Source organism: Sparus aurata, chromosome 7, assembly GCF_900880675.1.
Source record: "Sparus aurata chromosome 7, fSpaAur1.1, whole genome shotgun sequence".
NCBI classification, from domain to species: domain Eukaryota; kingdom Metazoa; phylum Chordata; class Actinopteri; order Spariformes; family Sparidae; genus Sparus; species Sparus aurata.
In genome coordinates this window covers 28,752,317-28,764,600 of record NC_044193.1, presented here as the reverse complement: position 1 = coordinate 28,764,600, position 12,284 = coordinate 28,752,317, and the positions used below count along the sequence as shown (strand labels likewise).

At 41.5% G+C, this 12,284-nt stretch overlaps 1 protein-coding gene across 2 annotated transcripts in view; it reads left to right on the top strand.

Moving 5' to 3' along the window:
* Window positions 1-12,284, top strand: part of LOC115585114 (plexin-B1-like) — a 73,806-nt gene that overhangs the window by 864 nt on the left and 60,658 nt on the right. The gene's annotated exons all lie outside the window — the stretch shown is intronic.

Below are 12,284 nucleotides of genomic sequence, written 5' to 3'. Positions count from 1 at the left end.
GTTTGTTTGTTTGTTTGTTTGTTTGTTTGTTCAGTTCATTCAGTCATGAAAACAAAAGAGTTGGTTTATTTAGTTGAGTTAGGTAAAAAAAAAAAAAAAAAAAAAGTCAGTCAGTGAAGATCTTTCTCTTCGGATTGAAAACAAATATTTGCCAAAACTACACGGTGCTCCTTTAAACCTCAAAGTAACCATCAACTCTTTTTTTGAAACTATGATACATGATATCCAACACACTCAGACAAGACTGGTCACTACAATATAGAAGCTGTGGGCTGTGGTGAGCTATGGGGTTTTGTCAGCTGATGTAGGAATGTGTGTGAGCCAAATGTCAAATGCCTTGTTCACCTGCTAGCATTCTGCCGGACATACACAGCTGCCTATTTATTGCACAAGTTAGGAAACTGTGATGATCTGCTGTGGCAATGTTTGTTGAACTTGAGGAGAGCTCACTGACTTTAAAATGTGTCATTATTTCCTGGAATTGCTGTTATCAGCGGCTGATGATGATGAACAATGTTTGTTTATGTTGCTCTTGTTGAAACATGCTTTACCACCCTTATTGAAAATGGTAAAGTTGGCCGTCGTCCCAGTCAGTTCAGCCTCTGGACTTCGCAGAATCAGTTGAAATTCTTCGGTCCTAGAGGGAGTGTGTGTTCAGAACCAGTCATGCGCTATGATATCTGCTATTCCGCGACTAGGTGAGGCTTGGCCCTCAGTGGATCCCCTCTCAGTCTGTGCGTTGCACATGATGAGCCTGCTGGATCTGAAGACCGAAAGCTCTTCAGCGCTGGGTGTGTTCATGGTCTCGTTGAAATGGCTAAAAAAGGAAGATGGAGTTGAGTTTGGCAGCTGGTTCCCCTCTTCTGTAACAGCTGTTGGATTTTATCTGGTAAACCGAGGAACAGCTAAATCAAAGCCTCTCCTTGTATTATTCTCATTCCAAACGTTCAAGCGCACATTTCCTATGCAACCTTTGTTAAGATTTTTGCGGTCTCCTCTTCTCTCTGGTTTTGCTTGGGGTCCCAGCATCCAGACATTTTTGAATAGCTGGCCATCTGCTTGCTAAGGGCCTGTTCCAGAAGCACAATATCACATTACCCGCACTTGACAGTGGGGGATGAATGAAAGTGTGCATGGTTATGGTATTATCGCAGACTGTAGTGTGTAGAAAAGTTCTATTGTTCCCTCACCATAAGTCCAATTTGTCACTTTGTCCACGTGAACCAGGATTACTGTTTGGAGCCCCAAAATGAGCATTAAAAGGTCAAACATACAACTAAATATATCAATAAATAATACTGTTGGTTTACCAATTTACATGAAATGTGAATGAAATACAAAGCTGTGTACTTTGTTTCCTTGATCAAATGCACCTCGCAAGAAATCTATCAATATCCATATTGTTATATGAGACTGTACATTTGTAAGTAATGATGGGGCATAAGTTTCCTGCTTTACAGTAAAGTGATGTCATTTTCTTAACTCAACAGACTGTTCTAGGTGTAGTAATATTTTCCCTTCGTCATCACGTGGCTGCTGATTATTTATCAAGATCTTATTGTGTTAATATTTTGTGAAAGCACCGTTTACTCTCTCCATAAAACCAAATCGGCCACATAATGTTGATCATCCATGTGCCGTGCTTACTGCTGTAGCATCACTTGTGTAACAGGAGCTAACGCATTTCAGCCGACAGGCTAAGGTCAACAACGTTAGCTTGCTAATGCTACTCAGAAGCTCGCGGACACACCTTCTGTCTTCACAACATTAATCAGCATCCCCTCTAAGACTTTTGACTTTATCAAGGACCACAATGGAAATTAATCTTAGAACATTTGTGTTATCTCTGACATTTTGTAGGTGTGTGTCTGTGTGTGCCTCCTGCCTTTACCAATGTTTGTTAGCTAACTTTGGTAGCATTAACTCGCTAGCTTGATTACTTTTATTGCTGATACAAGAGTTTGCGGTGTTTCTACGGAAGTAGTAACATTAAGCAAACACCCTGGTCCTGGGGCTGGGCTTTATATACACAATATATATTTCAATATTGTGATACGAAACTATATATTGTGTTAGATCTTGGATATTGTTATATTATGATTAAGCATTAGTGTAGTCTTTTCCTGGTTTTAAAGGCTGCATTATAGTAGAGTAATGTTGTTTTCTGAACTGTTGTACTTGTTCTTATACTTGCCTTTACCCAGTTTGTCTTTAAATCCCATTACTGATGATTATTTATCAGAAATCTAGGGATGAAGCCAACTGTTTAGCTACTCTAGTTAGTATTTTGTGAAAGTACCAACAGTCCTCCGTAAAATATTGTTGCAATATTGATATCAAAATATGGCCATTTAGGTCAAAAATATTTTGACGTTTGATTCTGTCGCCCAGTCCCAGCATTGATTTTAAAATATTGAGGCGTATATTGTGTTTCACTAAATTTGCCAAAAGATATTGTGATATTATTTTAAGGTTATATCGCCCAGTCTTACCTGGTCCAATAGCTGCTCTGGACGTATAAGCATGCAGAAAAACGAAACATGCGGTGAGGTAAAGCAAATGTTGCTTGTTGGGGAGAATAGTTAGACTAAAATGTAAAATTATTAGAAAACGTAGTCGAACATCAACCTTAACCCTAAGTAGAGCATGGATGCCCTTCCTGGACCTGTCGGGACCTGTTGGAAGCCAACAGGCGGGGCCATGTTTGGACCGAAAGTACATTTGAAATGATGTCCGGGTTTTTTTCAGGTTCAGTCACGTCAATTGACAGCAATAGTTACTGCCTTGATGTAACTCCAGTTCTGTATGAGTATGTGCGTAACCATAGTTCTAAAATATATTAAATGTTTTTTTATTTTATATCTGTGTACACAGAACAGTGCCTTTTCATGGTCATCTACACTGCAAATGTCTGAAATCAGGGTAAACAGTCGAGCTGTAACCAGGTTAGCACAGAAAAAACAGGAGATTTGGATTACATTTACATTTTTTTACCATCTGACTGGATGTCAAGAGACAGTATAATAGTATATATATTTCTTCATACAAACCATTGTATTCATATAACTGTTATTTATTGACACGTTCAGTCAAATATTTGGCTTGTCTGATAACCCTCACAATGTTTTGTCAGCTTCTGGCCTCAATATTACCAGAAATGTTCTGCCTCAAAATCCAGAACAACATCGCTGGCTGTTCCCATTTCTGCCCCGCAGAGCTTTTGAAATCAAACTATGGGATGATTATTCTCATTAGGTGGCTTACAGGAAGTGGTTAGGTTACCATCCGGACCTCAAACCTCTCAGACACGCACGGAGGAACGGGTCGAAGGCCACTTCAGCTGCAGCTGGTCATTGAAAAGCGATGCTCTGCAGCTGAAACAACCATTTTCCAGTCCGTTCAATGGATCATAAAAGTAAGACTGCTGGGCATGTATGCCGCACGGATGGGGTGTTATGATTTATAGGTGTCAAGTGTTGGGCACAGTGTAGGTTAAGTAGTTTGCTTTTCAACAGCGTGAGAACTGGAAATGAGTGGGAGCATTAAAGGGAGAGGAGTGTTAATGCTTTTGAAATCAGACGCCAAGTGTGCCCCGCTCAGCGTGCTTTCTCATTTGTTAATCTCAGGTGTCACATACTGTAGTAGGATGTTGGATGTATTTTTAGCACTTCTGTCCAACAAGCCTTGAGTCAGCGGGGAGGCATCTGAAGAAATGACTGGATAGGAATATGGTGACCTGCTGAGTTTCTGATAAGCTCTTGTCCTGTTAATAAATGGCTTTGCTGGATGAGTCTTGGATGATTTCACTGTAATTATTAGCTTAACTCCTTTGACAAGCAGAAAGGCATCTCAGAGGAAGTCACAGAGCGTAAAGAACCTGACCACGTTGATCTCACAGTAGGTGTGTGAAGCGCACGAGAGAGAATGTGCATGCCAGATTTTGATGATAGAAGTATTTTGGGCGTTCCCCGTATCGGTCACTGCAACAGCTGGTGGTCCCTCATGGTACATTCTTCTGTGTCTGTGTGTGTGTGTGTGTGTGTGTGCGTGTGTGAGAGGGGGGCTCTGTTTGTGCTGTTCCGGGCTCTGGGAGTGGAGATTCTGCAGAGAACACTTGCTGGGGCACCACGGTGGCCACAGGCATCCCTGAGAAGATAAGGGAAAATGAACGGCATTGTGAGAATCCTGAGCCCATATTCTCCTCTCCTCTGTGTGCCACAGTGTAACCTCAAGTCGCTCCTTTTATCATTTTAACATGCGTAGTGGCAGCGCTTTACAAACGGTTGACCCCGGTTCAGAAATGCTCGCTATCTGCCGGGTACGAGCCCTCGAGGGAGTTTGGCTGACGGGCGGATTGGCAGTCTAATAAATACTTCTTTTCATTAGCAGCAGGCTTCTATCCATCGTACTTAAATGGAATTCCCCTCCATCCTCTCGTACTGTTCACCACACACACTCTAAAACAGAGGTACAGGGCGAGCAGACTTTTGTCACAAAGTACATGCACAGATGGATCATGACACATAATGGGCCCTCATGAGACCAGATGCGTATCTTTGAGGCTGGTGAGGGATCCTTGAGTGGCTCGTTATGATTGGTCTGTCTCTCTTTGTTTGTCTACATCCTCCTCACACCAAAAGCGGGAGTTAACATTCCTGTGTAGGGAAATATGTTTTCTTAGGGTATCTCGATGTGGTTAAAGGTACACTTGGGTCACTGGACGTTTCACTGGAAACGGATATAACCATCTCAAACGATGTAACCGTAACTGCCCACGTATTTCCTTTTCGTTGGCATGGATTAATCCAGTAGAGGGCAGCTCAAAGTCGAGAGTTTCTAACAACAATAAACATCGGGCCGATGGTCACCAATGAGATTATCAAGTTCCAGTACTTTCAGATGTCTGCCGTTGTTTCGAACTTCTTTGTCATGTCCTGTGGTCTTTTTTTCTAGGCCCCCCATGATTTAAGACGGTACTGCTCCGTTTCGTCTGCATCAGTAAGCTTACAGAAAACATGCATGCGAAATGAATGCTGGCGGTTACATAGAGAACAACAGCTCTGTGGTTTCCTCATGCTCAAAAAGACTTGCTATTTTCTGATGCTTCTTCAGAGGTTTTTGTAAAACACTGTATCTGATATTTTATTTAGAGAGAACGGTAGGTTACGTACACAAGAAACATGATGAAGGACTGTCCCAGGTAGGAATACGCTGCTCACCCACAACGTTCATGGCCTTGAAACATCATTTCATTCTGTTACTGTACTGGTGAGAGGAGAATGTCGCAGGTTCAAGAGTAATACTTCATCAGCAAGTCCTTGCATCATGAATGCAAAGCGGTGTTTGCCTCATCGTGGTCACGATTGTTAAAATCTGTCATCCTGAGCTGGCTGTGGTGTTGTCTGGCTGCTATTTTCAGGCAGAAAATCTGTTTTCTTGCTGTTGTCCTCCTCGGGTTCTTTCTTGTCCCGCCCATTTGCACATAAAGCTGGAATGATGTACTGTGGTCTCTGTTCTGTGAACAGTCTGAAAGCTATGTTGTCTTTGACGTTTTGGGGTGAGGAATAGAGTTGCAACGATTAGTCAATTAATTGATTAGTTTGATTGATAAATCGACTCTTTTGGTAATGGATTAATCATTTCAGTCATTTTTCAAGCAAAGATGTCAAACTTTTCCCATTTCCAGCCTCTTAACCATAAAGATTTGCTGCTTTTCTTTGTTATTATACTGATATGAAATGAATAATCTATGGGTTTTAGACTGTTGGTTGGTCAAAATAAGAAATTTGAAGATGTCACCTCATGAAAAATGTGAAAACAAATGTCAGGTTAATCGATAATGGACATAATTGTTAGTTGCAGCTGTAGTAGGGCAGCAGTAAGCCAAGTCACTTTGGCTCCCAGGTAAAGTACTTGAGCTGACTGGCCAACACTGGCCAATGGAGATACGGAGAATAACAAAATAACCTAATGTGCAGTTGCAGTTTATGGAAGTGTCGAGATAAAACAAGAATTGAATGAAACAAGAATTAGATTTTTAAATGAGCAACATCACCAGTGACAAAATGGAATATAAAACATTTCATTACATCAGCAAGATTAGTCACTGTTCAGATGTTGAAAATAAGCATCTAATATGGTCAAGATTAACCCTTGGTGATGTAATCCTTATTGAAAATCTAATCTTCTTATATGAGGACAGAAGAAGGCATGCCATATTAAAGCCATAGGGTGTGGTTTTTTATTGTTCTGAGCAGCCCTCAGCCCCGGGATAGTTGTGTATGTACCATGCCACCAGCCCTCGGTCTCAGCCTCAGCCTCAGCCTCAGCCCTTGTCCCCTTCCCCAGCTCCCTGGAGAGCCTCAGCCCAGCCCGCAGCTCAGCCTCCAGACAAAACCTTAAACCCCCAGCTGCCCTCTTCTATATCGCTGCCTCAGGCAGTGTCCACTATAGAATTAGAGTATCTAGATGTTCCCTCTGTGGAATCATGGTAATTCATTGCAACACCGAAGATTAGTGGAATACAATCTTGACCTTGTTAATGTCATTATTAATTATGTTTTGTTGTATTACTTTTTCCTGTGATTGACAAGTTTTAGTTCCACGCAGATTTTATACTGCTAAAGTACTACGGTTCTGTGAAATTGCCTCTGCTGTGGGCACTGAAACACTCTCACTATTGACCTGGTTATTTATTCCCTAGTATATCAGCCAGTGATGCAGATCATTCAGAAGACAAATTTAAAAATGGCAAAAGGATGCCCAAAAAGATGACACACTATGTAAAACATAGATAACACAGACTGTGATAACTGTGATAATTCTTTTTTGACTTAAACCCAATTGAAATCAGATCAGAGACAATATGTGTGATATTTAATCACATCACCTTTATTGATTTTTGTAAATATATGCTTATACCTACTATCTAATGGTGCGCCAATCAGGATATTTGGGGGCGATCACAGATTGCCGGAAGAAGATCTATACTGATCTTATATCAGAAGGATGTTTCTTTGCTTCATTGTCCTCTGTCAGTGTTATTTATTTGTGGCATGCTAAATAAACCTGTTAAGAACATTCCACCGGTAAACAGGTTAATTGGTAACAGCTGATAGTCACATGATTGGGTATGACGGGGCATTCTGGAAAGGCTCAGTCGTTTACAAGCAAGGATGATGCTCACAGCGATCTCAGGACTAATCGACCAATGATCGGCCTGCAGTGTTAAACAAAATGACCAACCATTTGTTGATTTAGGTAGGAGTTCCCATTCTGTCTGTTTCATTTCTGTTTATATCCGAGCCCTTGGTGCGAGGCTGCTAGTTACACATGTGGGCACAGTTGCCTGCAGCCAGAAACATAAACCCTCCTCCATCTGAAGCTGTTGCCCCTAACACGCTGCCACAGGCCCCTGGACAGTTGCCTTCGGACTCAGCATAGCTATGTTAGCGATCCGACTGACTCACAGGTGGAGCATTCCCTTTCTTAAATAAACGCCTCTGCATTTGTCCGTGGGGTTTCTGGCAACTGTTAGTAATGCCCTGAAACGTTATCCCGAAAGTGACACACCCACTGACGCTCGATTTGGGTCATTGTTCGTTCTCATAATCAGGCTCCAATTAATTACTTCTACAAACGAGGAGTGAGAACCGCCAGGGGTCAATGAGTGATCAATATCATTTGCACACTTGTCAAGATAACATTCTGGGAATCGACTGATCAAACGAACCTGGACTGGACTGCTGCACTCGGCTGTCAGGCGAGCTAATGGATTTGGAATTTACTTGTTTGTACACGCAGAAAGCAGACCACCAGACCACCAGAGGCTATTGCTAAGTCAGCTTCTCTGCTCTTATTGTCTGCAGGGGCTCGCTGTTATGCAGGGGTTCATCTGATCCTCAGGTTTATCAGCAGTGAAGGGGATTGTCAGAGTGTCAGTTAGATCCTGATAGAGCTGATAGGTTAAATCCCCTTAGGCTACTCAAGAGGAGGGGATGAAATGAGAAGAACCTTTTCCAGGACTGTTGATTAGCCCATTGATTATCTGCAAACCATGTGGTCTGCATTTCCTTTGTGTTGAACAGTCACAGATATTAATGGCATTTTGTTTACCATCACCGTTGGACAAAGTTTGAATTTCGTGATCAATTGGATTTCTCCTTGTGCTGCACATTTGCTGATGAAGCAACCTGAAAGACTAAAACTCTTCCTCTGCTCTTACTTCCAGTGCAGGACACTATTTTCATTCTATAACACAACTTTATTGAATTAACTCGCTCTGCTGCTAAAGTTTCTCCCTTCCTGTGGATGTGTTTTAAGAGGATTTGCGTTGTGTTTACACTTTGGAATCGGTTCACTGGGTACTTCAGAATTTTTATGCTGTCATGTTGGCGAAAGTGCAATCCTCTTAAGTCTCCCGCTGATTGATGAAAAGCTGAGGGGAAGTAATAAGGTTGAAGATTAAGCCGTAATACCACCAGGTTGAGTTTGCCAGCCACACAGTATGAAGTCCACTCACTGTCCAGGGCAGATAAAGCTGGCTACTGGTTAATTTAGAGTCATCTGAAGGAGACTCACATGTACAGTAAGTTTTACATCCACTTGTAAAGTACATGTATATCATGGCAGTCTCAAGTTCCAGTTTATTATAGGTCTGCTGGGTCAAACAAATACATACAGTAATTCTAATATTTGGTTAAATGTCCCATGAGCGTTTTTACTCCAATTGGGTGCTTTTGATGGCCACCCACCAGCTCCTGGTAGCCCTTTGGCTGGATTTTAACAACTTCTCTCGAAGGATGATGTGAATTTTCAGCTAAATTTGTTAGCTTCCTGGCGTGGACTCGTTTCCTCAGCACAGTCCACATGTTCTCGGTCGGATTCAAGTCAACAAAAGGCCATTCCAAAACCTCAATTCTGGCCTGATTTAGCCATTCCTTTGCCACGTCTGATGTGTGTTTTGGCTTCATTGTCCTGTTGGAGCACCCAACTGCACCCATGATGACACTGTTACACTTCACTTATTTCGGGAAGTGTAGCACTTGTCCATGACGTTGCAAATAAAATATGTTTTTAAAAAAAAAAACCAATGTTGATATTTTACAGACTCCTCACTGAATACCGTATTTTTGATCTCAGAGTTCGATCACATAATGGCTCATTTAACATTTTTGTTAATACATAAAACATGTAAATAAAAAGCAAACAGAAAACTGTTTAATAAAAATCACTATCCATTATTGCCATTTTATTATTAAAAAGCCGGTTCCCTCTTTCTCAACCTATGGAACGATTTAAATATTGTCTGCTTTGTCTTAATGCATTTCGTTGAGTTGCATTATACATGCTGGCATTCCACTTACTGTTAACACAGTAGCTCAACGGGAAGTGCTGATCTCATTTGATGCGAGATTCATCCGGAAGGTTGGTATTGAACCTGAGAAGAGGCTTTAAATTACCCTGTTCTCTGGCTCCATGAACTGACAGATAGATGCTTTTTCTGTCAAACTACTCCAAGCCTGAGTGAGTGGCAGCTCACTCTCTGTTTTATTAGATGAGGAGAGGAGAGGAGAGGCATACTGCTCTGTGCTGAACGGTATAATTTAGTAAAGGACCTTGGCCCGTGGGCAGAGTGTAGCAGAGAAAACCATGAATTTGTGTGTGTTTCCCTCGAATGCAGCAGCTGCAGCAGAAAGAGCAGGAAGTCATTTAGATGGTTTGTTTGACCGGTTTGACCGCGGCAGTGGAAAAGTCTGCCTCATTTCTGTGATGCAGTTGGCAGCGAGCCACAATAAAAACATGCCTGCTTATTAACATAAAGCCAAGATTATTGACATAAGTACCCCAGAACCTCTGTGGAAATTGCTTTTATGCTGGATTTGTTGATGTCTTCGGTAGATCAGTACTGCAGTTATGTGCTGCAAAATCATATATAACAAGCCATTTAGACTTGTTCTTCTGAATCGTATCTTGAATTGATCCGTGATGACCTGTCTTATTCCATTGCTGGTTTTTCCAATTTTTTCCTCCAAACGCTGGACAAAAATAAGGGTGCTTCAAAAATATTGTTTTGCAAAGAAAAACCTATGCAGTTAACTTAACCGCTGTTTGCTTTGTTTTAAAGGGACATTCGATGACTAAACAAGCAGAACTCAAAGTTGCTGATGAAGCTTAAGCTGTAATCACGCTTCTCTGAAGAACACACCCAAGCATCCCCACTTGGAGAAGGTGTTGGAGATGTGTTCTTTTTTCTTTGCAAAGATCCTCTATTGATTTGTTTGGGAAGAGGGCTCACTTGTATGATGAACTGAATGTTTTGTTCTGCTGATGGTCTTCACCCTCAACCCTGACCTGAACTAATCATTTTCAGTTTACATTTGGATTGTAGAGTTTGTCTGGCAAAAGGAAAGTTTCTGTAGGATTAGGGTTTGTAAGTTTTCAGTAAATTTCTGCACGCTGAACCGTGTTGGCTAGTCACCCCTGTGTGTGTTTGATATATTTGCAAAGTGTGTTCCAGATTGAAGTGGGTACATGTCAGAGTGGTTAGTGCTAGTGCATGTAGCCATTTGGCTGGTTGACTTCTGAAAAATGAGAATTGGCGGAATCGGTGCTCATGCCTCCAAAATCTAAACTACACGCTGTGCAGCGAGTGCATCAAGCAAGCCGATCGGTTGATTCAACAGGTCCAAAAGGGATATGAAAACAAATACGTGTGCTACAAACAAGTATACAAGAAACCGCCATGCAAACACACCCGGCTTAACTTATGCCTAAAGAAGCTTCATTTCAAGCCTTTCTCAGCATTTTTTATTTTTTTTGCATTTTCGCAATACGCTTTGAAGCTCCATTAAACTGAGAGGAACTGCAGAGTTGGGTGATAGTTGTCTCTCAATTTGTTACTGCGTGCAACACTTTTTCACAAAACAAAACAATATAAAAAAATATATATTGGGTGCCACTATAGCTCAGATGGTAGAGCGTGCACCCCATGTGCAGAGGCTGTGTCCTCACTGCAGCGGACCAGGAGCTGCCCTGCATGTCATCCTCCCTTGTCTCTCATCCCGTTACTTAAAAAAAAATAGTATGGATGCTTTAAGTACACATAAAACACAGAAAATGACAAGCTTGAAAAGTTGAACTATTTCTAAAATCGTGAAATCTTTAGTCATTACATTCATAATTATAGCAACAGCAAAGTATATAAGGAAGTAATGACTGCAAGTTTGAGAAATGGCCATGAACTGGCATCTGTGGCCAGGACGGCCCTACTGTTTAACGACTCAGCATGAAATATGCATTGGAGTCATTTTTGGAGACAGCAGAAATCTTACTTCCTGTTAGAATAAAGTACGATATGAATGCCCAGTGCTTTGTTTAGATTTTCCGGATGTAACAGGAGGACCGGTGCAGCAGTCTGTGGGGGCTAACCAAACAGTCTACAGCGTGTCTGAGTGTAGAAGGGGAGTATAGATTTTCACAGCGGTTACAGCACAGCTGACCACACAGTGTGAGAACAGGGGGATATTACACAAACACAGCAACCAGATCATTTACTGTCCTGAATTAGTGAAGACTTGACATTTCTGTCATTGTCTTTCCTTTCCGACCGTCTCTGTCGCTCTCTCTGCTCGTCTGCACTGCTGGTGAACATGTTATGTTCGCAGTAACGTCAGTGGTCAGACAGCGGCTGTTTTCAGATGTCAATCACTTGAAGTCATTCAGATTAACATTCAATCAACTTCTTTATATTACTGAATGCTACTGAGAAAAGCAGAATAACACAGTACCCTGTACGAAGGAAATGAAAAAGATTTCAGGGAGCCTCTGGAATCCAACTGAAAGCCAGAGAGAGTCTTTTGTTAGATTGTTTTCACCAAGAGTAAGTTTCAGATCCGATAGCAGACTAAAATGATATCTCACATTAATACCATATGATAGTTTAATACCTATTACACTCGGTAGGTACTACCAGTATTGGGTATCTTTCTTTTAAAAAAGGACCCATGAAGAACGTTATCGTGTTTTTATTTTGTGCTTGGTTGTTCTAGTGTTCTGTGTTGGACTCATCAAACACTCAAAGTTATCGGAAAATAGCTTGTTTCAACCTGAGTAGTAGTCGCATTTGGTGGTATAACTACAACTGTACACTGCGGTGGAACAGATATAGAGAGGGAACGGCTTGGCATGCACTTGGATGCCAAAAAATGCTAAAGCAAAGTGGACCACGACTTTAAGTGGACGTGACAGCCATAGAGATGAATGACAGAATATCATTTAGCCTC